Consider the following 26,479-nt stretch of genomic DNA (forward strand, 5'->3'; position numbering starts at 1 on the left):
AGGGACCATCTTTTGTCTTTCTTCTGCATCCCCCATCTAAGCAATGTGCTCAGTACACAGTCGGTGCTTAATAAAAACCAAATGGCTGGGTAGGTCAATTATGAGGTCTGTCTACAAAACCCTTCCAATCAAGTAATAGGAAGTTCTATTTTCCAGGAATCCAATGCTACAGAACCCTAACATAAAACCAAAGGCATTTATTTGTGGAGGACAATTAGTCTCATCAGTTTAAATTGCTATGCTGAACTGAATCTTTCCCCATAGTTCTGCTCCCTATCTCTGAACTCCTGACTGCCTCTAAAGCAGAGAAGAATAGGAATAAATGTTTCCGGTTTTGCCGGAAACACTGGATAAGTCTAAGCATCAGAGACATATTTTGTTGAATTAAATGGTGGATTTTCATTTAATATTACAGCCACCATTTTCACATGCACGAGGGGAATGGAACCTAAACCTTGCCATGGCTTAGTAAAGTTTGTTATTACTGGTTTTATTATAATTGCTTTTGATACTGAATTGGGCATATGGGTGCTTTCTGCATTTAGCACAAATAGGGGCTAACTGAGCTTATAATTCCCCTTCCTCACCATCACCAAATAGATACCAGCTTAGGAGAAATGAAAAGCCCATGAGAAAATTCTTTAACTTTGTTTCTAAATCTTTGAAGGAGAGAGACCGAATCTGAAAATTTTTAGCAATTTCTATAAAAGAAAAGTGGCGAGTAGACAGTTTGGGAAATGCATGGTGAAATAATGGAAGATATTAGATGAAACACAAAAGCTTCAAAGGGATAGCAGGCTAAGAAGACAGAAAGGCGTCTAGACTTGGAGGAAAGCAGGAAGGGACACACTCATGGCTAAAGCTCTCAAGGTCAGCATTTGACCTTGATGTGTTTGAGAAACTGCTAGAAATATGCTGAAAATGACCCTCAGGAAGGAACAGTATTGAAACAGCTCTGAAATTCTACAGAGGTATTCTTTAATCATAATGGCATTAGTACAACATAATACCATCATAAAATAATTCACTTTTAGACAGATTTGGATATGTCATGGTCAAATCATATTCTATTAAACATAACAGCTATACACAGTTAAATTAACTTTTTACAAAGAAAGACAGTAAGATCTATTCTCCAAAACTAGCAATCAATCCAAAAGGATTTCCAGAACATAGCTGTAATTATAAAATTCTTAATAGCATTTGCATACCTGTATTATTTTGGGCATATACATAGAAATTCTTATTAATCTACCAAGAAAGAAAGAACATGCTGTTTTATCACAAAAGCAACATATTCTTTCATCTCAAAGCCAGAGACAATAAGTCAATTTCTATTTTGCCACTAGTCAGGCTCAACACATACATACGCAAGGGTTTCTATTTTATTTGGTTCAATATAGACTGTCAATGAAATTAGCCAGTTTCATCTTTAACTGAATGCGTTCTTGGAAACCAAATGTCTGTAAAACTGACATAAACAGAACTCTTGCCATAATGTATATTATAAATGTAAAGGCATTTTTTGTCAAATTGTTCCCAAAATATTTAAAATACTTTAAGGAATGCCCAGAAGGTCAACAACAAATCCTATAAATTTTTTTCCTAATTGTGAAGTGAACAATCAATCATCTACATACAAACATCTCAATATACAAAAAAAGAGGATTATACAAGAAATCTGTGCACTTCCTTTGCATAGTTTTTTAAAGAAATATTAGACAGATGGAGAGAGAGAGATATAGATGGACAGAGAGATGGATAGATAAATAGACACACAGAGAGATCATTTAACGAAGAAGTAACAAAATTGACCTTTGGTTTGTGTTCCCCATCTGTACTTTTTGATTTTCTTCTGTTCAACTTTCAAAACTATGATACTGTCACATGTTTAAAATTCAGATGCAAAGGTATATTTCAATACTTAAAATACCTGTCATTTCCAAAATAAAATATAAAATCCTGTATTTGGCTTTTAAGACCCTTCATAACCTGGCACCTTCTTACCTTTCTGGTCTTCTGCCATCTTACTCCCCCATGCGTGGTCCCTGTGATGCCCTGTTACTAGCTTACTTTGGCTGTTCCTTACACAAGATATTCCATCACCTAATCTTAACACTTTTTCACTGATGGTCCCCCCAGTTCTCTTCACCTCCTGGTTTCATCTGTCTCCTATTTAAGACTCAGCTCAAATTCTGCCTTCTCAGTGAGGCCTTTCCTGGTGTCCTACCCACCCCCAGACACACACACAACACAGACAACACACACACACACTGCTAGCTCCTTCCTTCCAAGAATTACTTCCAATTTATGTATTTTCTCATATGTGCATGTATATATACATATAAAATACATGCATATGTATATATTGATATGTGTATGTATAGATAAATGATAGATTAACAAAAAGATATCTTATCTGATCTAGTTGTTCACATCTTATCTCCCCCATTAGCCCTGGCTAATTGTGTTTGCCTTTCTTTGTTATCACCAATGCTTATCTCAGTGCCTGGCACACATAGTAAGCCCTTAATAAATGCTTGCTGACTTGACTTGTTACTATTCCACCACTGATGCAAATTCACTCCAACTCTTAACTAAACAGACTTCAAAAGTAGCTGTGAATCAAAAACTCATCATCTACTATACCAACCACTGGATTTAGCTACAAGAGAAACAACACTGGGTCACTACCATAGGCCTCTCCAGCTTGGTAAAAATTACCATGTAACCCTAAGCAAGTCACTTATTTTGAGTTCACAGGTTTCTCCTTGGCGGTTTCTCCTTGACAAATGAGGCAGCTGTATGAATCAAATGCTCTCTCTGGTCTCTTCCAGCTACCAGGAATTCTTCTTGCCTCTGACTCCCACCAACAAGCCCACACAGTAAAACTGAAGTTTATCTGTTTTTAGAGGGCAGAACTAGAAGCAATGGGTACAAGCTAGGAAAACTTCCTAACAATCTGAGCTAGTCAAAAGAAGAATAGACCACCGTAGAAGGTTTCGTCATTACTTTAAGTCTTCAAGCTTGAACCCTACTTGTCAGGGATTCCTTCTGGGACATGGACAGGACCATATGCCCACTGAGATCCATTTTAATCCTGATGTCCTCTCAACTTTTATCTTTATGCAATGAACTGTCTTAGACTGAAACATAAATGTTTACAGCATCAACCCTTAAAAATGAACTATCCAAACTAAAAGGTTGAAAAGATACAGTTTAACACACAAAGTGTGAAAGAAGTAAAGGTACAAATTCCTAGAAATCTATACATGCAGGTGCATTTTAATTGCAAAGACAGAAAAAAAGACACGTTAAATTTTCAAACATCCAAAATTCATAATATATACATATACATATACAAAAACATGAAATGTATGCACACAAATACACAGTAGATAAATTGTGTATACGGTATGAGTGTTTGGTATAATAAGAAAAATAAAAAAACTTTGTGTTATCAATACTCAACAGTGGCACACAATAAATGCTTCATGTTTATAGAATTATCACAAAATTATAACAAGCATTCAATGGATATTTCACATGGAACAATACTTTCACAATTCACAGAGAAAGCAGACCTATGGCAGATTCTCAGTGTCACTCATAATCTCTTTCTGTACTCACACTAACACTATGGAGTCTCTTCTGGACTTGATAAAAAGCATCTTCAGTGTGAGGCTGTGTTACATTAACCGCTTATCCTTTTTAGTAAAATTTTAAGTTTTTTACAAGTGAGGTATTAAAGTCTCTTTTATAAAAGCAAGTCAAATTTCAGCAAAACTGTAACAACCTAACAGCAAAATTAGCACAAGACTATTTAAGAGAAAATAAGGGAAAAGAAACATCATGACATTTCAATTGCCAATTAGAATTTAACCATTTAGGCAATATGGAGATTCATGGCTGAACTTAAATCTAGGCAAACAAATTCTAAGCCTAAGTAGAAGGGTATTAGCTTACCAATGAATACATAGTGGCAAATTCAAAAAAGGCAAAGAAGACAATGGCCAAAGATCTAATTCATTAATTCCATAAGAGTAATATGATTGTGGTTTGTTTTGGTTTTTTTTTCCTTAATCCTATCTATAATCACTAAAGTTTCAACATTTTAATTTCATGTATATCCCCTGTCATTCTATTCTTAAACTGAACACAATTTAACTACGATAATATAAAAAAAAATTTCCCAAACTGTCTATCCCTTAAAGTGTTTTCATTAGAAGAAACATTTTATTTCTGAATTGAGAATAGAGGGGGAAATGGCCAATTCTTCATAAGGGAAGATTATAATCGTGGGAAGAGAGATAATAACACAGACATAAAAAGATTAAGATGATAGCTAACAAGAAATATTTTTATTGGGGGAAAAATACCAACTAAAATGGTTAAATTTTATACCTACAATTTTCATGCTGCATAATAACATAACTTTCCTATGGATGAAATCATTTCATACATTATGTAATGAGAAGAATCATTAGTTTTTTCAAGGTAGTTTTAACACAATACTAATTACTGCAAAAATACTTTAAAGATTATCATTAGATAATGATTCCAGCAAAAACTACCTCTACCTATAACCTGAATGCTACAGAGAGAATAAAAAAATGCATGGGGGAAGGGGAAAAGAAGGGAAATCAAAAGAAATTTATGTGACTTCTTAAAAACAAAAAGACCTTTAGCCATCAATTATGACAAGATTAACCTGGTGCCACTATTCTTCAAACATCAAAAGAAAACATTATTCCATTATTTCAGAAGACACATGACAAATATTAGTGCTACATGGGTTACAGTTAAACAGGTGTTCTTAGAAGAATTTAATTAGGCAGAATAATATTAGAAAAATGTCCCTTTCATAATATCTACATTGTCATAAATAGGTAAGTATGTGAAAAACCTATCTACATTCTTCAGAAATGCAAGGCAAATCCATTTGATAAGATTAATATGAATAAATGAAGTATATATTTTAGTTTAATTCTCAATTAAAAATTAACAGTCAAATGATTGCCCTAATGTCACTTACGCTGTAGTGAAGATTGCTTTGCTGTATGGGGTGAATTAGTGAGGTGGTAACTAAGGTCTCTGGGATTCTGTATTCTATAGGTAAAAGCTCTCATTTGATTTTCATAGAAATCAATCTGCATTAATACTACAAGATAGAGATTTTCCTTGTATATACTCAACAAGGAATTTTTACAAGTCTGAATACAATGGCGTGCGAAGTTACCTACTAATAGGAATTAAGAATTATAGGCAAAAAAATTATTCACTACGACTATGAAAATGTCAGGAAAGAAATTATACCTCTTGAATTCAATCAATAAGCATCTTATATTAAGGACCTACTATGTGCCAAGTACTGTTGAAGGTCCCATTGATACTAAAACGAAAATTAAAATATGTCCGTATTATTTGATGTTATTTATCCATGATATTTCAGCTATGAGTCTAGATGTATGTGTGTGTGTATGTGTGTAATTATTATTTACCAAAGGAAAAAAATGTAACTGACAGAAATATCTCTTGTATTTCAGAAGGAAGAGAACTATAATCTGTTATAGTTTTTCATTCTGAGACATGAGAACAAGAATTATATGTCTTGGCAACTAACTACAACAAAACTAATCAAAGCCAGACAGAACACATTAAGGGGGGGAAAAACTATTAAAATAAGTAAACCACAAAATATATACTTGACCATTAATCAGGGACTATAGTACATTGATTTCTCTTATAAAAGTCACTATATTATTTACAATTTTAAGTCACCACAACATTACAAAATAGTTTATAAGTACTAATCACTCTAAATTACTATAAAAATTATAATGTTAGAAAAGAGCTGTTGGAAATGATTTTTTTTAATACTTTAATGTGCTACAGCTGTAACTGAATCCCATGGACCAAAACCTACAAAGATTCTAAGTATACTTCAAAGCGTTTCACTACCTCCAATCTTTCATTATACAGACTATTTAAACATTACCCAAAGATAAAGGTGGATACTGCCGAACTGACCTATTTGTCAAGTAAGTAAATTTATAAGTACTGTCTTCTTATACATGGTAGAGTGAGAAAGGAAAAATCCCAGGCCAAGCTGACTCTATTTATACTCCTACAGAATGCTTACAATAGTATACAAGACTATGTGAAACTATAACTCCCACATTTGAAGGAAGACCCTCATTTAAAAGTACACTGGATATAATTAAAGTATTTTCTTCAACATCACATATTTGTTTTGGTGATCTCAGTGCAAATGACAAAATAGGATATCAACTATTCTAAATTATATGAAGCACCTACTGTTCTGAAATTGTTTGCAAATAAGTCACCAAAATGGATTAGCTAATGAATGCCTCACATTCTATAATCAAAAAATATAAACTTCATGTAAAAGGTAGGATTTTTCACCATCACTGGTCTGGTGTTTTCCATTATTTTAATGTACTATATGAAGCATTTACTTCCTTAAATATTCCATTAAATTTATGGAGAGCTTTTCCATTCATATTTTAAAGTTTTGTTGCTTTTATCTTTTTTGTTGTCTATGCTTTAAACAGAGCACATGGACAGTAAATACTATATTATCTTCTCATTTCTACTTTCTAATGGAGCAGGATCTAAGTAAGGGTAGGTATCTTAAACCTTTGGTTCAGGAATGTGTCTGCATGAGATGATTTCCTAAAAGTGACCTGCTATAAAAAAACTATAAATAATAAAAATGATTAGGTCTAATAAGTTCATGATCAGATTTCAGCTTTATGTCAATTTTGTCAAAAAGGCGAAGTGACACATAACTTAGCTATCTATAAAGGAAGAAAACAAAACCAGCACAGTTTCCATTCTGAATGTCTAGGATGACTCTGTCACTCCAAAAGTAACAGAATATTCTAAAAGCATAGTAATTAATATATTCTTGGTTTTCTCCAAAAGTTCATAACATTTAATCTTCAGGTTCTCAACTCTGCATTCTAAGCACTCCCTATTACAAATACATATGTAGATATAAACACACTTCCCAAATTCCAACTTTGAATCATCATAATACTTATCTGATTACAAGACTCGTTTGATAATTTCGTAGTCTTTGTAGAATTCTGAAAGTAATGTCATTTTTAAGTACGGTTTTTTCAAGTTTTCAATATATTAAAAAAATATAGACCGAAGTCTACATTTATAATACTTTCTAATTTAATTTGGAGTAGATATATAAAATGATCTATAGCAGACTTATAAGTTTAAAATTATTAATCCATGTAAAAATGCATTCACATTTTACAGAGAAAAATCCTGTCTACTGAAAAAGTAATCATTTTGCATTCTCCTCAAACGATATTAAAAAAAACCCTTTTAACTCCTATATAGACTTGATAACACATGAAAATTCATTCTACTTAAATATCATTGGCACAGATGAGCTGAGAACATAATCAGATTAGTTTTTAATAATTTTTTTTAATTTTAACAGTGTTGAGTTATAAAGCTTTTATAAAGAATTAAGAACAAGGGTCTGGGTAATTTCTGATGGAAAATGGCAAAATCGAAAATGACATTTAAGTAGCATCCAGCTAATTTCTTTGTTATAAGTATTTCTTTAAAAAAATATACAAAATAATTTTACAGTAGAACTAAAACATGGGGGGGGCACTTTTAATTGAGCTATTTTCTTTACAAGGGTTTTCCAATGCTATTATTAATATTATTATTATTATCATTATTAAAAATATCCATCTCCTACCTTCAAGGTTGTGAAGAAGTTATCCTAGCTGAGTGTTTCCCCACATCCATACAGAAGTTACATGGACTTTCTGATACTTATGTGCTCCCTGGAACAGTTTGAGTGGACTGAATATTCAAGCAATTCTTACCTCACAGTGAGGTGGGGGAGGACTAGAAGGAGGAAGAAGGAGGAGAAAAGAGCTGGGAAAACCAGATTCTATTCACTGCTCCACATTTTCTTCAGTAACAGACAAGTTAAGGTATCACCATTTATCTTAATATTTCACAAGCAAATGTTGCAACCCTGAAAGGCCGGGTGGGCCATCAAAATTTCTATGTAAAAGTCGGCATTTGTATATTTCTGTATAAAACATACCATCATAATCCTATTGGAATGTAATTGCTGTGGCTAATATTCTTACCCTGTTATGAAAATACTCCACATAAAATGTAGTACTGAGTTGTTAAGATAATACACGATCAAGCTGTGAGAGGGTAATACCGATACAATAGACCTTGCCAACGCTATAAATCTCTTTATTAGACAACAACCTATTAGAGGGGATCTACTTAACTGTTTCTCTACTTAGAAGGCCATTTGGTGTAACAGTAACAAGCTGACTTTTCACATTAGTAAGGATTAGCCAGTATAAATAATAAATTGCCACTGAGATGATGTTCAGTAAGACAGGGGAGGAAAAAACTCTTTCTGGGTATTTAAAAAAGAAGCTCAAAATATAAAGTCAATATAGGTCTCTGATAAACTAAGTGAGGTAGGGAGAAATCAACATCTACATATTTCCCAAGACTTAAATGTGAACCTATGTCTGAAATATTAGTTCCATTTTATTTAATAAGCAAAGACTGGAAAAAAATCAAAGCAATTAAAATAAACAAACAAAAATGCCAGAATTTTTGTGAGTAGTCAATTGCAAAATGTCCTACTCAGTACGGTAATTAATGTGAAATATTTTATTCAATAAAAATATTTTAACTCTTTTAGTTACCACTCTTTTATCCTCCTCACATTATTCTTCCACTAAACCCCTAAATCTGAGGTATTTCTGTACCAATTATGATACAGTTGCATTTCACTTCCCTAGAAATTAAGTAGCATAGTATTTACAAATCTGATTTAAACCAAATAGTCTATGTTGTGGCTACATTTTCTTTTCCCTTCCCTCCCCGACCTTTCCCATTCATTCAGCAGTTTGCTAAACTGTTTATTGCTGGCTTTTAACTGGTAGCTTATGCAGTTAAGTGTTACTGTCCTAAACTGTCCCATTATCAGGAGTAAGTCATTAATCCAAAGTGATCTGTTGATTTGTTGTTGTTTTTTAAACAAAGCATTTACCTTGCATCTGTAAGCAGTCTAATGAAGATCTATTAATTAAATGTTGAGGAACTTAATCCACTCTGGTCTTATGTGCAGGTCTGTCAAAAAACATTTTACATCATCTGGAAAACTTTCTAGTAAAACTTTGCTGACAGTAGACAAAAGATGGCTCTATAGCCAGTCTCCCTGAAGCAGACATAACCATTCCAAAACCATTCCATTAAGCATTCCAAGCAGATCTGCAACTGCTCCCCCTTTTTCAACTGTACATTTTGATTAGACACTTTACCTTTCCAGTTTTGATCCCTTAAAAATTACGGACAAATATTTAAGCTAGAAAGACAATATACTGTAAATGGTTGGTATCTAGAATATTTATTTTTCACTATCATTTGACTACTGTCATATGAACTTTAAAAATTCTCTCCCCTAGAATAACATTTCTCAAAAACTTGGGAAAGAAATATTTTTAAATGAAGTTAAATTTTTCCAGAAGGAAAGTATCAACTTCCAGAGGTCCCTGATTATTTTATCTCATATACAAGCTCCCTCTGCAGGTAATAAAAAGGGTTAGCAAAAATACGAGGGAAACATAGGTAGTAGCCAGGATAAAAAATAAAGACAATTATCACCATTTGATGGAAATTTTCTAACAAATAGGGGATGAAAACAAGTTCTAGTAAAAATTCCTTTAAGACATTTAAGGCTGGCTCTCTACAGCTTTGCTTGTTATTACTTAGCTTCCTCAATGGTAACAAGGGGATAATGAAAGCGCCCATCTCCTATGGTGGTTGTAAGGTTTGAATGAGATCATATTTGTATAGTAGTGTCTGGTACAAAGTAGGTGCTAAATAAATGCTTATTCCCTTTCCCTCTTTGTCCTTGAGCAGCGGGAAGGGTTAAGTCAAAGTCACTCAAAAGCTGCTGCCATACAGTGGATCTATATGGAAAAGAAAACACTACTCTGCTTACACAGAAAGCGAGAGGCTGCCAAGACAGACCACCCAAAAACAAGACAGAACATCCAAGTTTATCTGATTCACCTCAAAATGACAAAATAAACAAGAATGGCACTCACACTCAATTTACAGCCAAAGGCAAAAGGGAAAATCTGTAAGTTCTGAATCACAAAGTTGCCAAAGAAATGTTGAAAGAAAGAAAAATAATAATAAAAAACTACATGATTCACATCCCATTAAACAGCAAAATCTGATTTTTACAAATCTTGACTTTATCCTTCCTGGCACGTTTTCAGGGTTAGGTTTTTGTCATTTACAATGAATCTTCTGCCAACAACAATACTGTAGATATATCTGACAATTTTTTTTTTGTTTGAAGTAAGTACATATAAGTTCTTCTGCAAGGGAAGCATCCTCTGTTTCTTAGGCTATGTCTGAAGGTTTGGAATATATTCAGGTTCTGGCTCGTTCATTCTGTTCTCCAGAGGGATGCCATTTTTTAAAGGACAAAAACAAGACAGAATGAAACAATTTAAAAATTTAACAAATATGCCAAGTTTTCTAAGCACCTCAAAAGGCAAACCCCATAACGATATTCGTTTCTTCCAGTGAAGAAGGATGGAAGGATGGTAGAGAGGAAGGAAGGAAGCAAGGAAGGAAGGCAAGACCGAATGAAACCAAGCTTTATTTTGCAGGGGATTTCTTTTGCCCTTTAAAAAAAAACCCTTGATTTTTTTTTTGTTACAATCTCAGATTAGATACAGCTAATATAAGAAGAAGCTATTTTACAGAGACAGGTTTGGTATGGTGATTTACATGTAGCAGCTGCCTAAAAGAAGTGAGACAACTCCGTATTATTCTTTATCCATAGGGCATATTGCCCAACCAAGAAGGTTGTAGAATTCTATATTCCTTTGCGACAGCACTGAGAAAAAAAGGAGTAAGCATTAAAGTTCTATTAAGGAACAAGAACCAAGGAAGGTAGAATACTATTTTAGAATTGTTATAATTTGCTGGGATACATGGATGGGTGAGGGGGATGATGCATAGTAATCTTACATCAAATTTAAAACAACAAAGAAGATTCCAAACTTAATTTCTTTATGTTGTGCTCCTTTTATTCATTAACAGAACATTAACTCTGCCTTTTGCCTTACTAAAACACGGTCAAACTGAACGGGAGAAAAACCAACCTGTTTATGTGCATGTAAATGAAACAAATAAGATAATCACACAAGGTGGTACTTCTCAAAATTAGTTCCTCGGAACAAACAAGGTAGCCCTGGAAGTGGTCTATAACAAAAACTACAATTAGAGGAATGTAAAAAGTGACACTGTATATGGCAGGACTAAAGATGGAACAATCAATGGATTAAAGAGTATGCAACTGATATTAACAGTTATTCATAAATCAGTAACAGCAAAAAGGAATAGAAAACTCTGAGGTCTGTAAGTTGCTTGAGAGGAAGCATGAAATGAAAAGATTTTAGTGTCAGAAGTCATCCTAGCTCTGAAGTTCAACACTTGTAACCACCCCCTCCCTGACTCAGTTTCTGCATCAGCAAAAATCAGGCAGGGGGTTGGATGAAAGGTGGCTAAGATGCCTTCCAGCTCTAAGATTCAGTGGTTCCAGAAGGGTAATTAAGGGATAAGAAAATGAAAGAGATTGATAAGCTTTTTAATCTGCTACAAAAGGCACCTTTTACAAATAAGTGACTTAAGAGAAACTGGTCACTTGCTTTTCTCTTAAGGCATTTTAAACAGCAGCAATCTGCCTCCTGTCCCACAAATTGGAGTCAAGAGTTCTTCAAGTGAATGTGACCTAAGCAAAGCAGAAATGAAAAAGCAACTAATGAAATGGTCCATAGTCTTTCTCCAAGTTCACCCATTACACTGGGGGTTAATGTTACTTTTAATTTCATGTACAAATTAAGAGTGATTAAATGACTAAGATTACAGACCTAACTTTTTAAAGGAAACAGGGCTGTCCTATGTAGGACATCTCCCATTCACAACAAAGAAAGAGCTAGTAAAAAACAAGGTCACCCAACCCTCCCCCAGCTGCCAAGACCCATTTCTGACAGTAATGGGTGTTAGATGATTCTCTCATGTAGAGTCACGGCAGTACTCCGGCTGAGGTGTTGACTGATATAACAATACTTCCCAAAGAAGGGCACAACACAGGGCTAGATAAATGTGTTTATGTGAACCATGAGCAAGAATTGAGTCTTAAAACAAAATAATGCTCTTGTCTTTAAGATCAGTCAAATAAATGTCACCGTTAAAACTCAGTGCTAAAATAGTAGCTTTAATTATATATCATACATAAAGAGAAATAGAACATTCTGACACAGAAAGGTGCATTTTACTCAATACAATCTGTGCAAGCTGTCTTTCAACGAGATGAAATTAAATATCAAATTATTTACTTGAGTACTTTCTAAGAGATTATAATGGAATGCCTTTCACTGTTTTTCCTTCTTTGCTAAGACTGATAAAATGCAGTCACTTACTAATTGGAGCATGAAAACATTAAACTCCCTTTTTTCTCCTATTAAACAAACTACCGTCATCTTTAAAGCACATAAGGGCTGTGTTTTGTTCATCTTAAGGAATAAAAGGAGAAATTTTAAATGCAATACAAATATTTTTGGGAGAATGTGAAAAATTTAACTTTTATTCATCATTTATTTGACCCACAGAAATATTTCACTTTCATCTTTATTCTTTTCGCTCTAGCATCAGCTATATAGTGTCTTTTCCAAGTTGTTAAATAGGAGTAAACTTAACTCGGGCCATGTTTTCAGGAAGGTGATTTGTGACTCTGACTAAGGTACCTTTTAATCTGTTTCTATTTTTATTAAAGTACTCTCCCTACCTAAAAAACAAATTCTCAAAAAAAAAAGTCTTTCAGCTTTAGATAGCCTTCTTTTAAGGGAAATGATTTCAACATCTTAATGTAGAGATTGGGGCTTAATCCCTTTGTGTGAATTTTAATGTTTATAATGTACTCCTCACAGATTGGAAAAATCAATGACAAGTCCAACAGGGGCCCATTTTCCTCAGCCCAAGTTCTCTTGTCAGGCCGTGATTAATGCTGTGCTCTGTAGAGGGAGACATTACATCCGGGCTAAAACAGACCTAAATTTTACCCTTAGGCAGAAATCTGATTTAAACATCTCTATTTGAAGTGACATTTGTCCTCTCTTTTCGACCAGTTTTTCCAGGAATCCCAGAAAGTTGACTTTGTGTCCCAAGAATAGCTCAGTAGGTTGGGGGGGGAGGGAAGAGGAGGGGACTTGTTTGTTTTTTTTGAAGAGTGGGGGTATGTAAAACATAACTATTCTTGTACTCTAGTAAATCTGAGACCCAGAATGAATCAACCTGCTAATAAAACAGGTGTCCAGCTATTTTACTAGGATAACTTACAGAAGCAAGAATTCAAAACTGCCATTTAACTAGATGAGTCAAAGACAGTCAATAGCCTAGAATTTATCTTTTGATTAACAAACAGACTTAGTTATTCTAAGTAAGAGCTCAGGTTTTTTTTTTACATTCAAATGAGTAAGATGATGTCACAAAAAGCCTAAGAAATGTAATTAATTTTATCTGTTGCCTCTCATTAAATGTTTAAAATTTTATTTATTAGACCAAAAAGTCCAGAAAATGATTAATACAACCAAATAGCTAAAGTAATCTGAGGTTTTGTCGTTGTTTTTTAAATAATATGATAAGGGTTTTTTTTTCCTATTCTATTAACTTTTAGGACTTCTCCACAATTGCATGGCTTTGGCTTTGTGGTTTTTTTTTTCTTCTTTAAGTAGGAAGAAAAAAATGTTCTAACAAAAAAAGAGACAAAACAGTAGATTGGGGGAAGTTTTTTTTTTTCTTAAGGGGGAGAGGCAGTATGTAAAAGATAAGTATTTTTGTCCTCTAGTAAATCTGAGATATTATTAAAGCAATTTAGTCACTCCTGGCAAGTTCCTCCTAACCAAGGTAATCTAATTTCTGTTGCTTTTCAGTGTAAATTGATTTTTTTTTCTTTTAGCTGTTCTGGTAATTGAACAAATTTATACAACTGTGATGGGATTTTACTTACCACCACACAATGCATAAAATCCTCTACAAAGACAAAGTATATTACTTCATAAAACTGAATTTTTGTTGTAATTAAACAAATTGTATTTAAACTTGCTTTCTGCCTCCAAAGCCATCAATAGCATTTTGCTGTAAGCTACACTTACCTGCTGGGGTTAACCCCAGTGTAGTTACCTTCATTTCCTTCTGTTAGTCTGCACTGCTCCTGTTACTGCTTTCTAATAATCTGGGGTAAATAGGAGACTTGTAGAAATAGAGTGATGGTTAAAAAAAAAAAAAAGAAAAAAAAATCCGGAAAAAAATTTAATTGGAATTTGTGACCACTACTTGATTTTATTCCATAAATATCTCTGCCAAAATTCAAAAATCTGATACTGAACCCTTTTCTTAAGGAACAGTCATGCACCTTCAAATACCAGTTTACTTCTTAATATGTATTACTTTAATATTTAGCAAAAATAATAATATTTTGAACAAGTAAAGAAATCATGACCTGTTTTAACTATTTTAATTAAAACTGGGAAAATGTCAAGTTTCATATTGAGGAACTTGGAGGGATGCATTAGACTTATTCCTCTTAAAACAATTTTAAGTCAATGAGGATATGATTACTTGACGTTTTTATATGCCTCTTTCAATAATGACATATATCCTTATTCTAACCAAACCACTCCTCCAAACATTACCCCCCCCAAAAAAAACAGGATCAGATTATCTTTTTTAAAGGGCCTCCATAATCTTTAAGTGAATCTAGAGAGTAGATTTGGAGAACAAACTCAATTTAGTCTAATTATAGCAATCTAGAAGATTAAATCCTCTTACCCAGCCTATGAATCTCCAAGAATTGTTTTGAGAGAGAGATGAACATCTGGGTGTGGCTGTAAAGTTAGTAATTAATGTCAGGTAAGAGAAAAGTTATCCAATCTATGATTTCAATCTAACTTCTGAATAAAAATAATTTGAGTGAGTCATTCTCCAAAAGCTTTAGAAAACAGTTATCTATTTAGGTAATATGACTGATATTTCAATAAATTTTGCAACTGGGTGCTACCTAAAGTATGAGCAAGATTTCGGTTTTATACCAGATAATAGCTTATTTTACACTTTAGCTGGTAAAGTCACTAATACCTATTTCAAAGGTCTTAGCTTAAAGCTCTTTTTCTATCCTCTTTCAAATGATTATACTAATTAACAAAATGCTTTAAATTTTTAAAAAATATTCTAGGTCTTCTTTCTGAAGCTCTCTTCATTTTGAAAAAAAAAACCTACTCATTTTCAGTTTTTGCCCCAAATTTCTCTACTAAAAAAAATGGCAGAAATTCGCAGAAGTTCTTTTTCTTCTAAATGTCACATCTGGGCTTTTCCTTCAACACTCCCATCCAGACAGTGGACTGTCATGATGTCAAGGGCACCTGAGCATCCTCAGAAACTTTACAAATCACAATTTCCCAATAAGGCTGATTCTTGCCTCATCATTTTTCATTTAGGTTTTCCTTCCAAATACCATTAAATTGAAATATTTAAACACAAAAGAAAGGATGGAGGCAAGAAATTTTATTTAAGTAAAAATATTTTTTTCCTCAATTGGTTCTAAGTGTGTTTACCTCTCAAGTGAAAACCCACACCTTGGCATAAATTACCATGAATTCTTTCAATCATAAATTGCATCTGCCAAAATATGAAGTGTTATTGGAAGATTTAGCTGTTTCCAACTCATTCCATTTTTTTTAAAATAAAAGTTACCTTACTCCTTTGATAGGAAATGTTTTCTAAACAGGATGTTTATGTGTTTTGAAGCTTTCGCACCATTTTTTTCACCCCCCTCTCTCTCACCTCCAAAACCATACTACCTATTTGACTTGAGGACATTAAAAGCTAGATCATTTATAAATGAAACATGAAGGAAGTGTCTATAGTGATCCTTCAAAATAGGACTCTTAATCTCTAAGTAAACTGGTTTTTAAAGCTCTCCTTCTTGCTCATTTTAACGAAGGGAAACACCCAGAAGCCTGGTGTTAATGTCTCTGCTGATTGTGAAAATTGCAGTCAGAAAAATTCCAACTGCTCGCCTTAAATGAAGACTTCCAGTGTTACATGTGAGATCTGTATCTTTACACAGGTTTTTATAACATTTGGAAGTGGTGTTGTCTGCTTTGATGTCAACCCATTAATAAGTGGGAAGTCAAAAGCCAAGGAAAATTATATTTATTGGAAATTCTCAAGTCAAAACCTGAAGTAATTGGTTTGTCCTACCTCACATGATTCAATAGCCTGATTTCCCCAACTACTAGCTCCCAGAGCTATCTGTAACTCTAAATTCGTTTTCTGTTGCCAACACATAGTAACCCACAGTGATTGAAAAAGGCAGCTGAAGTACTGCTGCCGCACATTAATTTTTCTCTAAGTGGTCCAATTTTGTCATCTGAATGTTGAAAATCTTCTTTCCCCTGCATTTTACACCTTTAGAGATTTGTCGAAATCAGGATCACCTTCATATAAACTGAAGAGTAACATTTTCTAGACAATTTTTAGATTATCTCTAATAGCTCTAAAGACTAATGTGCTTGCTTTATTGCTCTCTGCATTCAAAGCAGACTAGTTAACAGCAACTTAAGTGTGATAATGGCAATCCCATCAGTGTGTGCCTTTCATACCACAAAAAGGTACTCCTTTAGACAACAGAGGGGAAGAAGGTAACTTAACTCTAAAATTATTTCAGGGTAATGATATGCAATTTGAAAGCCACTAAAAATCTCATCTCTAAAATACCCCCCCAAAACTGTCACCCTTTTAAACTGAAAGCTGACTAATGTTATGTAACCAACTATATTTTCCCTCCAAGATTGTTAGACTACACAGCTCAATTTCTTTATTAAGTTAAGACCAGGGGATTCTTTTGAACATTACTAAAGAATGCCTATTACAATGAAGGCATATCAATTTCGTGTTCAAAATCAACCAACCATCAAAGGCAAAACTATAAAAAATAAAAAGAGCTTCCAAATCTCAAAAGCTCTAAGAACTCACTTTTTTTAGCTGAAAATTCCATTTCATACAAACTTAAAGAAAAAAAAAGAGAGGGTTTCAATTTCTGCCAGAAATCTAAATCAAACAAAACTCTACCACCTCCTCCCCCAATCTATGAAGCATCTGCTGTCCAGAAAATGGCCCAAATTACCAAAATATTTTACTTCGGTCTTACTTTATGAAGATTGATTTCCTTTAAATGACTGAAATAGGCTAAGTTCCATCTCTTCAGAAACATAAGCAAAAAAAAATATATATATATATATATATAAAGCTGAACTGAGTGAATGAATCATAAAATGTGAAATAAATGTGAATGGTAAGTATTGGAATATAAAGATGTGACCTAAACGATGAGGTAATGTGCGAAGCGCTGTGCAGTCCTTAAAAGTGCTACAAAACGTCATCTATTATTGTTACTGTTATAATTAGTGCTTGACATCACTGTTAAGACATTTAATCTTAGATACTAACTATCCATTACATAAAATTCATAAGGACTGGTATCCTACAGGTATCCTCACAGGTGAGGATCCATGTAAATTTACTATACTGTTTATCCACAAATTTGGGGTTTTTAATGTTCAAGATAAAAATTATTTTAATAGAGGTGATATTAGCATTTTAGGGTTTTTTTCCCCCAAGAGCCACCACGGAATTTCTATTGTTTAGTCTAAATATTAAAGAAAAGTTACCTCAATTTGGAAACAAGTGTGCCTTTATGTCAAGATTTTCATTGTTTCATAGAGTAATTACAAGTTCTTTCTTTCTCAGTCCACTGAAGTGTAGGCCATATCTAAAGTACGAGTTCAGTTAGGAGAGGTCTCCTGGATCTGACTTAACAAAGAGGAGACACCAAAAACCAGGCAACAGGGACTGTCATAGAAGGGTACCCTTTTTCTTGGAACAAACTATTTATCAATAGAAAATAATTGTCTTGCCGACTGCAAGGGCTCCACAGTAATAGACAATGTTTTTCACTCACATAATTACAAAACAGTAAAAGTTCAGAAACACAGCCTGAATCCACCTCCCCATTTTCCCCCTTTACAATTCTCACTGCCCTTTGGGCCTCTGCTTGGAAGTAAATGGAAGACAGGCTGAAGTTTTCTCAATTGAGCTGAAGCTAAGAAACCTTTGATATGCTAATAGTCCCCTTCAAACGGTAAGAATTCACACTTGCATTAATTCAAACAATTTGTGCAGAATGATGTGAAATGGCACCTCTTTTAGTGGCAAACAACAAAAGGAGAGAATTCGAACGTCTGAGCAAACCAAACAACAGAACATTTGTTCTGCAGGATTCTTTCCATCAAGCACAGAAGGGGGGGTGGGGAGACGGACAAAAGGGGGGAAAAATAAGCCCGAGTAAGCACCTGAACATAAAATTTTCTCATTAGCACTCCCTCCATTACAGAAACACTCCATGTAAAGTTACGAAGTTGCCATTTGTCTAAGAACGAGGATACAGTAAAGGTGTCCCATCACTCCTTAAATATAGTCTCCCTCCTATTAAACAAACAAAAAAAAGTGCACAATTCTGCAACTCCAAATGAAGTCCATGGTCAGTTTTGTTTGCCCTGCTCCTTCCCTGCCTTGCAGAACTCGGCACTGCACTGCACTTGATTTGGTAAAAGCTATTCCCAACAGGTTATTATTTACCGAACGGCTGTGACTTCCTTTCAGTGGGCAGCTCGCGTCCAGCCCCCGGAGCAGCCTCGGTGGGGCCTGCTCCAGGCACAGACTCTGACAGGCAAATGAATGAACCAACCGCGTCCAGAAGAGAGGGGAGGGAGACGCCGTGCGCACGGCAAAGAATGCAGGGGGAAACGCAAGGCGAAGCAAAGACAAGGCTGCCTCAGTGCCTGGCTTTTGTAACGGGAACCATATGGTGGCTGCTGCTCAGGCTCGTCCAGGCTCCTTGGAGGAGCTGCTAAGAAGCCTGATCCCTTTCAAGGAACAGGAGAGCGGCCCCTCTCCCTCAATCCCTGGCAGCAGCAGAATAGTGTGCATAAAGAATAATGCAACCGCGGGGCCCGCGGAGGAGAGGCGCAAGTGGGAGAGCGACACGAGGGGTTGGAGGGGAGACAAGCAGAGGAAGAGGTCCGCCCCCAAAAAGTGACACGTTAGGAGGACCAGCAGGTCTGAGGGGCGCGCTTGGCAGCCCAGCCGCTACCGCCTTCTCCAGTGCACTAGCCCAAATCCCGAAGTCTCGAGTGAGGAACAAACTTTAATAGTCCCAAGTGCCAGAGCCCGTGCGCCGTGCGCTGCGGGCTGCCGAGGCCCCCTTGGCCAGCCTTGCCTAGCCTTGCCTTCCCTTCTCAGGAGTCTAGCCCTCGCACCGCCGCTGGAGGGGCCCCACAGCCAATCAAGTTCTCCCGAGCCTGCAGCGCCCAGGCCCAGGTGTCTCCCGGCCCAATGCAACCGTTCCCTCCCCTTCCCCTGGCCCAGCACCCTCCAAAATCCAGCTCCCCTAGAGCTGGCGGGGCTTTCCCCAGGCCCGCCCCTGCCATCCTCCCCAAAACCCACATAGAGATATAGAGATACATACATACATACACACATACACACACACACACACACACACACACACACACAAAACGCACACGCACAAAAACCGAGTCCCCTCCAGCTCATTCCTAAGGGTCTCCAGCAGGCCGAGGCTGCCCCCCGACCCCAGCGTTAACCAGACCTCCCCAAGAGATATTCTCCCCGCTCGACGCCCCCCGTTCCAGCCTCAGCCCCCCGCCCAGAGAGTTCCCAAGACCCCCCACCCAACCGGGGCAACAGCAGCCACAACAGCAGCCCGCCGGCCCCTAATTGTTACCATAACCGGCGCCCGCGCCCGCCCCGACCCGTCCACATCTGGCTACGTTTTCCAGTCAGCTTCTCGCCACACCAGCCAACCAACAACAACCCCCCAAAACCCGCAACAGCTCGCCGCCTACCTCCACCCCCCACACCAGTCGGCCCAGCCGCCTGACCCGCTCCCCCCAATCCCAAGCTCCCCGGCCTCATTCTCCATCCCACCTTCCCTCCTTCCTCCGGGGTCGTCCCTCTCCAGCTACTTACTGGCCGGGATTAAGCGGTGCATGCACTTTGCAGAGCCCGTCCGAGCCAGCAACTCTGACCAGGCTGGGGCGGGGGGGGGGGGGTGGCGAGGATAGTCCTCCCGGCCCCCACTTCCCCCGAGGCGCCCCCACTTCCCCCGAGGCCCTCCCACTTACCCCTACCCTCACTACTCCAGTCCCCCCTTCAGCCCCCAGCTCACTTCCTCCTACCCCCGCCCAGTTGGGGGGGGGGGTTTGCATCCTTTACATCCCCAACACACACACACACACACACACACACACACGCTTAAAAAAGAAAAAGCGACAACCCTGCGCACCCGATCCGACCCCCAGCCCCGTGATTTATCCCCAGCGCACAACGCTCAGCTTCAGGAAAAAAAAAAAAAAAAAGCCCAACGGCTGGGGCCGAGGAGTTTTTCTCTTCTTATTGATTTCCAAAACGGACGCAGACGGGGTCTGGGGGAGGGGGAGAAAGGCAGAGAGTGAGTCCCGAGTCTCACCCTTGCCCCGGGCGAGCATAAACAAACAGGCGAATCTAAACTAAGCCCGAGCTCCCACCAGCAAGGGGGGCTGGGGGGCGGGGGGGGAAGGCTCCGACCCCTAAGAGCGGAGGCGAAAAGCAAACAGGTATGGATGGAAGAGAGCAAATAGCAGGCTCTGAAAGCAGCACATTGTTCGCAGCGCGCAGCTCTTACCTCCGTCTCGGGAGCCAGACCCTGGGGAGATCGGTCCATCCACTAGGGGAGGAGGGTGGGGAAGCAGCTCAGAGAGGGGCGCAGAAAACCAAGGGGAGCCTGGAGGGGATCCGGCAGGGAAGGAAGGGAGAGGGCTTCGGTTTCAGCCGGAGAAATCGAGGCTGGATGGGGAGAGTGGGGCGCGGGAAGTGGGGGGGGGGGAGGCTCAGTCCAGTCGGGAAGCACGAGCAGTCTGGAGTAGGGACCAGGGGAGGCAGCTCTGCGGCTCGCCGAGCTGGGACACACACACACGGTTTCTGCTCCTTCTTCTCCTTGTCCTTCTCCTCCTCCTCCTCCTCGTCCTCCTCCTCCTCCACCTCTTCCTCCTCCCAAGCAGCCAGCGCCGGGCGGCTACTGGGGTTAAGTCAACATTTTCATGCAGTTTCCAAGACGCCGCTCCGAGAAAGAGGGATTTTATAAAAACATAACCCCCCCAGACCCCACTGTCTTTTTAAAAAAAATGCAAAATCAAGACCCCCAAAAATGTGCGGGGGGAGGGAGATGAGGGGTGGTGGTAGATGCCAAGCCAAATCAGAGGTAAGCCGACTTCGGAGTCCCTTCTAAGCAGAGATCGCGGGAGGGGGGACAAGGAGACACACACCAGTACCAGCAGGGGCCAGCTCAGTTTTGTAAAGCAAAGCCCCCTCCGTCGGTCGTTCGCATCGACCTAATTTACATCTCCCTCGAGGACATTCTGGCCTCTGGCATGAGACAGTTGCAACCCCTCCTCACATTTCTCATCTTCTCTCCCGATGCTGGTGCTGCTGCCCCATGAAAGGCTGAAGACCAGGAATCAAGCTCAGGAAAGCAAACAGTGAAATTCAAAAAAAGAAAAAGGGGGGAAGGAAAAATTCTAATAAATGCAACACAACAGAAAGGAAGGGGAAAATGCCCCCCCCCCCGTAACAATCCCCAGGAATTCTATGGCCAGCTCCTTATTTCGCTCCAGCACCTCCGTGTGTGAGAGGAGTGAGGGAGAGAAAGGCAGAGAGGGGGAGAGAGAAAGAGAGAGAGAGAGAGAGAGAGAGAGAGAGAGAGAGAGAGAGAGAGAGAGAGATGGGGGAGTGCTAAGTCCTGACACAGACTCTCCACAAGGTCTGAACTGGAGTCACCTCCAGCCTCCTCCTCCTCCAGTCTCCACCTCCCACCCTCTGAGTTCAGCTAATCATATAAACATATTAGCGTGTACAGCGGCAAAGGACAAATCTCTCCCTCCTGATTTTTCCAGCAAGGGGCTCGGGCAAACTCAAAAGAAGATTACAGGCAGCTAAGTACCCAACGTGGAGCAGATAATCTATAAGTCAATGCCACCCAATGACCATTTTCCACTCCATTTGAGCAGCTGCTGCTGCTGCCGCTGGGTGCCTTAGCTTTGGGGGGGGGGGGGGGGCGCTTGCAGAGGAGGGGGGCGGAGAGGTTGGGTTGGAGTGGGGAGGTAGGGGAGGAGGGCCGAAGGGGGACACTTACGGGGCTAGAGCCGGTTCTGGTGGCGGCGGTTGCGGCTGCGGCTGCTTGCTGCAGAAGCAGCCGCGGCGGCAGCCCCAGCGAGCCGGAGCAGCGGGAGGACAGGCCCCGGCGCAGCCAATGAGGCTGCCGCAGGACTTGTCCCGGCGGCGGCGGCGAGGGGCGCGCGCGCACCGCCGCGGAACGCGCTCGCCTGCCCCCCACCCCCACCCCGGCCCCTCCGCTTGGGCTCCCCCCCGAGCCCCGGCCCGGGTGCGGGACCAGAGCTCCCTCTGCCCGGCAAGTCCCCAGCTCCTCTCCGTCCCTCTGTCGGTCCTCGGCGCTTTTTGCCCACCCTGGACTGCCCCTGTTCCCCTGCGCGCACGCATTTATGCTTTTTGTGAAATTCTTATATTCCAGGCACCGGGTGAAGGGGGTGCTTAAGAGCCCGACTCGCGCAAAGCTGGGCAGAGCCAAGTGCTGCTGAGGCCTCCCGGGCTCCGGTGGTAGCCGCCACCCCCAGCCCCCTACCTTCCTCCTGCTACTTTTCCCCGAGACTTGACTTTGGACACCCCTGTCTCCTCCACCGAAGCTTGAGGACCCCCTCCCTTACCATTCCCACCATTCCACCGCCACCTCCAGGTCGGCACTAGTGCTGAGAGCTCCAGGCCCCCGAAAGTTTTAGTTCCCGTCCCCCTCTTCCTTTTGTGTGCCTGGCTGCCAGGACAAAGGGAACGTACTGTGGCTGTGTGTGCCCGGGTCGGGCTCCGGCGCGAGCTGCCCGAGCAAGGGACGCTTGGGGCTTAATGGCATTTGGATACCTGAGATTTCCGGCTAGCTCCTTAATGAAAGATAGATATTTTTTTAATCACGATGACTTTTTTTTTTTTTGGCCCTGCAGTTACGTAGAGCCGGCTAAACTTTGACACTGTTGACAATTTTTCACTGAAGTGTTGTGTTTGTTTCTGATTAAACCCACCAGGATAAGCAAAGGAAGGAAAAGAGACTACAAGGCGCTTGGCTCTCAAACGCATTCATCGTTGGGTGTTTTTTTTTTTTCTTCTGGGTCTGTTTCCTTCATTTCCTTAGATTGAAATTGCTTTTGCTCTTGTCCACTGAGCACGTTTCTGTTAGCAGTGTCAGCAAACAGTCAAGCCCAACAAACCAGGGACCCAAACTGAAGAGCACAGAATAAGATATGGCAAATAACCCTTGAAAAACAAAATGCAAAGCAAAGTTTCTTTATGCATGTGGGAAATAAGTCAAACCTTGATTTTTTTTTGTTTCAAAATGACTGAGTTTTTAAATAAAATCGTAAAGTGAATAATAGTTTCAAGATGTATTTGGTAATAATTTACCTGGATCCAAGTGATGAAATGTGGCCATGTATTTTGGAATTTATTTTGAAGAAAAACTGACTGCCCTAAAGCTTAACAGTATTTAGGAAGTATGCTTCATGTTGGTTGTTTTGTTTTCAAAAATTATATATATGTATATATACACACATATATGTTATTAAAACTCTTTATCCCTGTAGGCACAGCCAGTCTTCACGCTTGAGAAATCATTTCAAACTACAGTGTGTTTAGCAGTTATTTTCAAGTTTAACTCATAGGGTGTATACCAGACACCAAAATTATAAATATCTACAGTGCTTTGCGGATAGTAGGTGCTTCACAGATGTTTGGTGAGTGAAATTTTATGTAACCTGTCACAGTGCCAAATATTTACAGCACTAAGTCGAATATTATCTAGTCATTCCTAAGTTTGTACCTAAAAGTGAACAGAACATGGGCTGTCAGTACAGAGCTTACTTTGAAGGCTGATAATCATAATGAAATTTTTATGTAGTATTTCTCCGAGCTAAATGAGCAGCTTTGAGAATCTGATTTCTTTCCACTTCGTGTGTTAATGTTCTAATTAAGAATTCTCACCCTTAGAGCCACATGCAGAACCCCCTGCACCTGAGCTTTCTACTAAGCTTGCTTCCATTTGGGGTTCCTTAGCCTTAGAAGACATAATTAAGATAGTATGAAGGCTACATGTAACCCAGACAGGAAAAAAAATCCACTTACTCAGCACTGGTAGCTTTAAATCTCATAGTAATATGTGCAGCTTTTGGTAGACAGTACATGCAGCATCTATGACACTGAAATGAACCATCTCTATGAACAGTGATACTTAGAGTGGTCGGAAATAAATGCCCTTTGAAAGAGTTTTAGTGCAATAAAATATGACTTAAAATGTGAAAGCAAGAAGAATGGAATTTGCACACATGCATGCAAATTACCTATTTGTACCTGCCTTCTTTTCTGTACATGATTCACAAAAACTCACATAGAGTTCATAAATGTACCTAATCCTACATACCTTTGGGACATACGACTTGTGCTGGAGTTTTTATTTAGTGGTCATAGTTGATAGTCAAATCCAGTTTCTCTCCCAGACCAGGCCATATGTGGTTTTTCTATATACATTTCTTAGAAAGAGTATATGAGACAATGCAGTCTAAATTTCACAGGTCTCCTCACTTTTTTTTTTGATGCTCTAATGACTCATATGCACTGATTCACTCTCCAATGTGTTTTTAAAGAGAGTACATTGCAAAAGGAGGAAGGGTGTAGGACAGACAGAAGAGGAGCTTAGTAGCACAGGAGATGACAAATATTTGGCTAAATAGAGAGGTACTTAACCTGATTGAGTAGAATATCTATTTATTAAGAAATAAAAGACTGAGTGATTTCACTGATGATGGAGTTCAAGTGATTCAGTAGGGATTTTTTGTTTGCTTGTTTTGTTTTTTCTCTAAGATTAAGCCTAGAAAAGTGTTTGTTGGTGAGGTGGGGCTAGAGTGGGGTTTTCTTGCTTTTTTCCCTTTTTCCCCCTTCTTTTCCCTTTTGGATAACAGTATATTAAATACTAAATGAACTTTCTCATTCCTTTCCAATATACATAATAATGAACACTTCCATTTGTTTGTAGAGAGAGGATGATAGAAACAATTTTTTCAGTTGCATTAATCTAGTAAAACTAAACTGTGGACCCCTAAAAGCGTTAAAAGGGGACACTTAAATAATATAGCATATAGAATAGGACCACAAGTTCAGAAAATGCAGCTTGCCTGACACCTCATTTATTTCTCTTAATACAGGTATTGGGGGAAAAATAAGAGCCATCAATAAAATGAAAGGTGTACTAATGTCTGCAGCTGTTAGCAAGTTAAGAAGATTTTAAATCTGCAGCATGCATTCACTACTCTCCAATCAATTTTAATGACTTGATCTATATTATTATTTAAGTAATGGTAAAGTCATTGACTTATTCATAATACTTGCTAATTGTTTTTAAAAATAAATTCTACATATGACTAAGGAAACACCCATTTCCATTTGTTTTATGTTAAATCAACATCTAACCACTCACGGTGATTTCATTCAAAGAAAACAGAAGGAACTCATTAGCTATGTGGTTAGAGAGATTGATGGGCTTCAAACATTTTAACCATGGATGTTTTTTCCAACTGTAGAAACTCATGTTTTTAATTTAAGTAACTTCAAGAAACTGAGGATAATTTCATCCAATGGGCCTGTTTCTGATGCAGAAATTTCTGCCAATTTTAAAATTTGTGTAATATCTAAGTACCTTTGTCTAAAGGGAGGTAGCTTATGTCCATGTCAAAATGAATAGGTGAACCAAAGGCAGTGTTTTTTTGTAACTGAAATTATAGGATCCGAAGTGGAACGAAAATGGATACGGCTAATAAATATTCTGGATAGTGTGAAGTTAATAACAAAACAGAACACAAGGTAGTTACATCTTCCTTGCAGATCTCTCTTTACTCCTTCTGGCAAATCTAGAGATAGCTATGCAATGCAATTGTAGCTTCATGGGGGTTGGGGGGCAGGTGTGTATGTATATGTGTGTATGCACATGCCCACATGGATGCCCATGTGGGCATGTGCAGAATATTTTTGAGGAGGAAGAGGGATATTGTTAAATTGGTGCTACTGCTGCTATAGGGACCCATCAATGAGGGAGACATATATACATTGTTGATGGTATTTTTTTTTGTCTATG

General features: G+C 38.6%; 1 protein-coding gene and 1 long non-coding RNA gene across 11 annotated transcripts in view; one reads left to right on the forward strand and one right to left on the reverse strand.

The window, feature by feature from the left end:
- Window positions 1–21,914, reverse strand: part of ADGRL2 (adhesion G protein-coupled receptor L2) — a 228,451-nt gene extending 206,537 nt beyond the window's left edge. For 5 of the 10 annotated variants that reach the window (XM_036757027.1, XM_036757025.1, XM_036757028.1 and 2 more), the window contains exon 1: window positions 20,921–21,912. The gene's annotated coding sequence lies outside the window, so the exon portion shown is untranslated. Of the gene's footprint in view, window positions 1–20,226; window positions 20,242–20,920 lie in introns of those variants that run through there. The other 5 variants (XM_036757031.1, XM_036757029.1, XM_036757030.1 and 2 more) reach the window with 3 other exon arrangements.
- A 769-nt stretch (window positions 21,915–22,683) lies between these two features.
- LOC118848313 lies at window positions 22,684–25,778 on the forward strand. The gene is made up of 2 exons (XR_005010252.1): window positions 22,684–24,089; window positions 25,554–25,778. It is a non-coding gene; the product is annotated as an uncharacterized LOC118848313 (long non-coding RNA).
- The last annotated feature ends 701 nt before the right edge of the window (window positions 25,779–26,479 follow it).

The sequence above is a fragment of the Trichosurus vulpecula genome, chromosome 4 (genome assembly GCF_011100635.1).
Source record: "Trichosurus vulpecula isolate mTriVul1 chromosome 4, mTriVul1.pri, whole genome shotgun sequence".
Taxonomy (NCBI): domain Eukaryota; kingdom Metazoa; phylum Chordata; class Mammalia; order Diprotodontia; family Phalangeridae; genus Trichosurus; species Trichosurus vulpecula.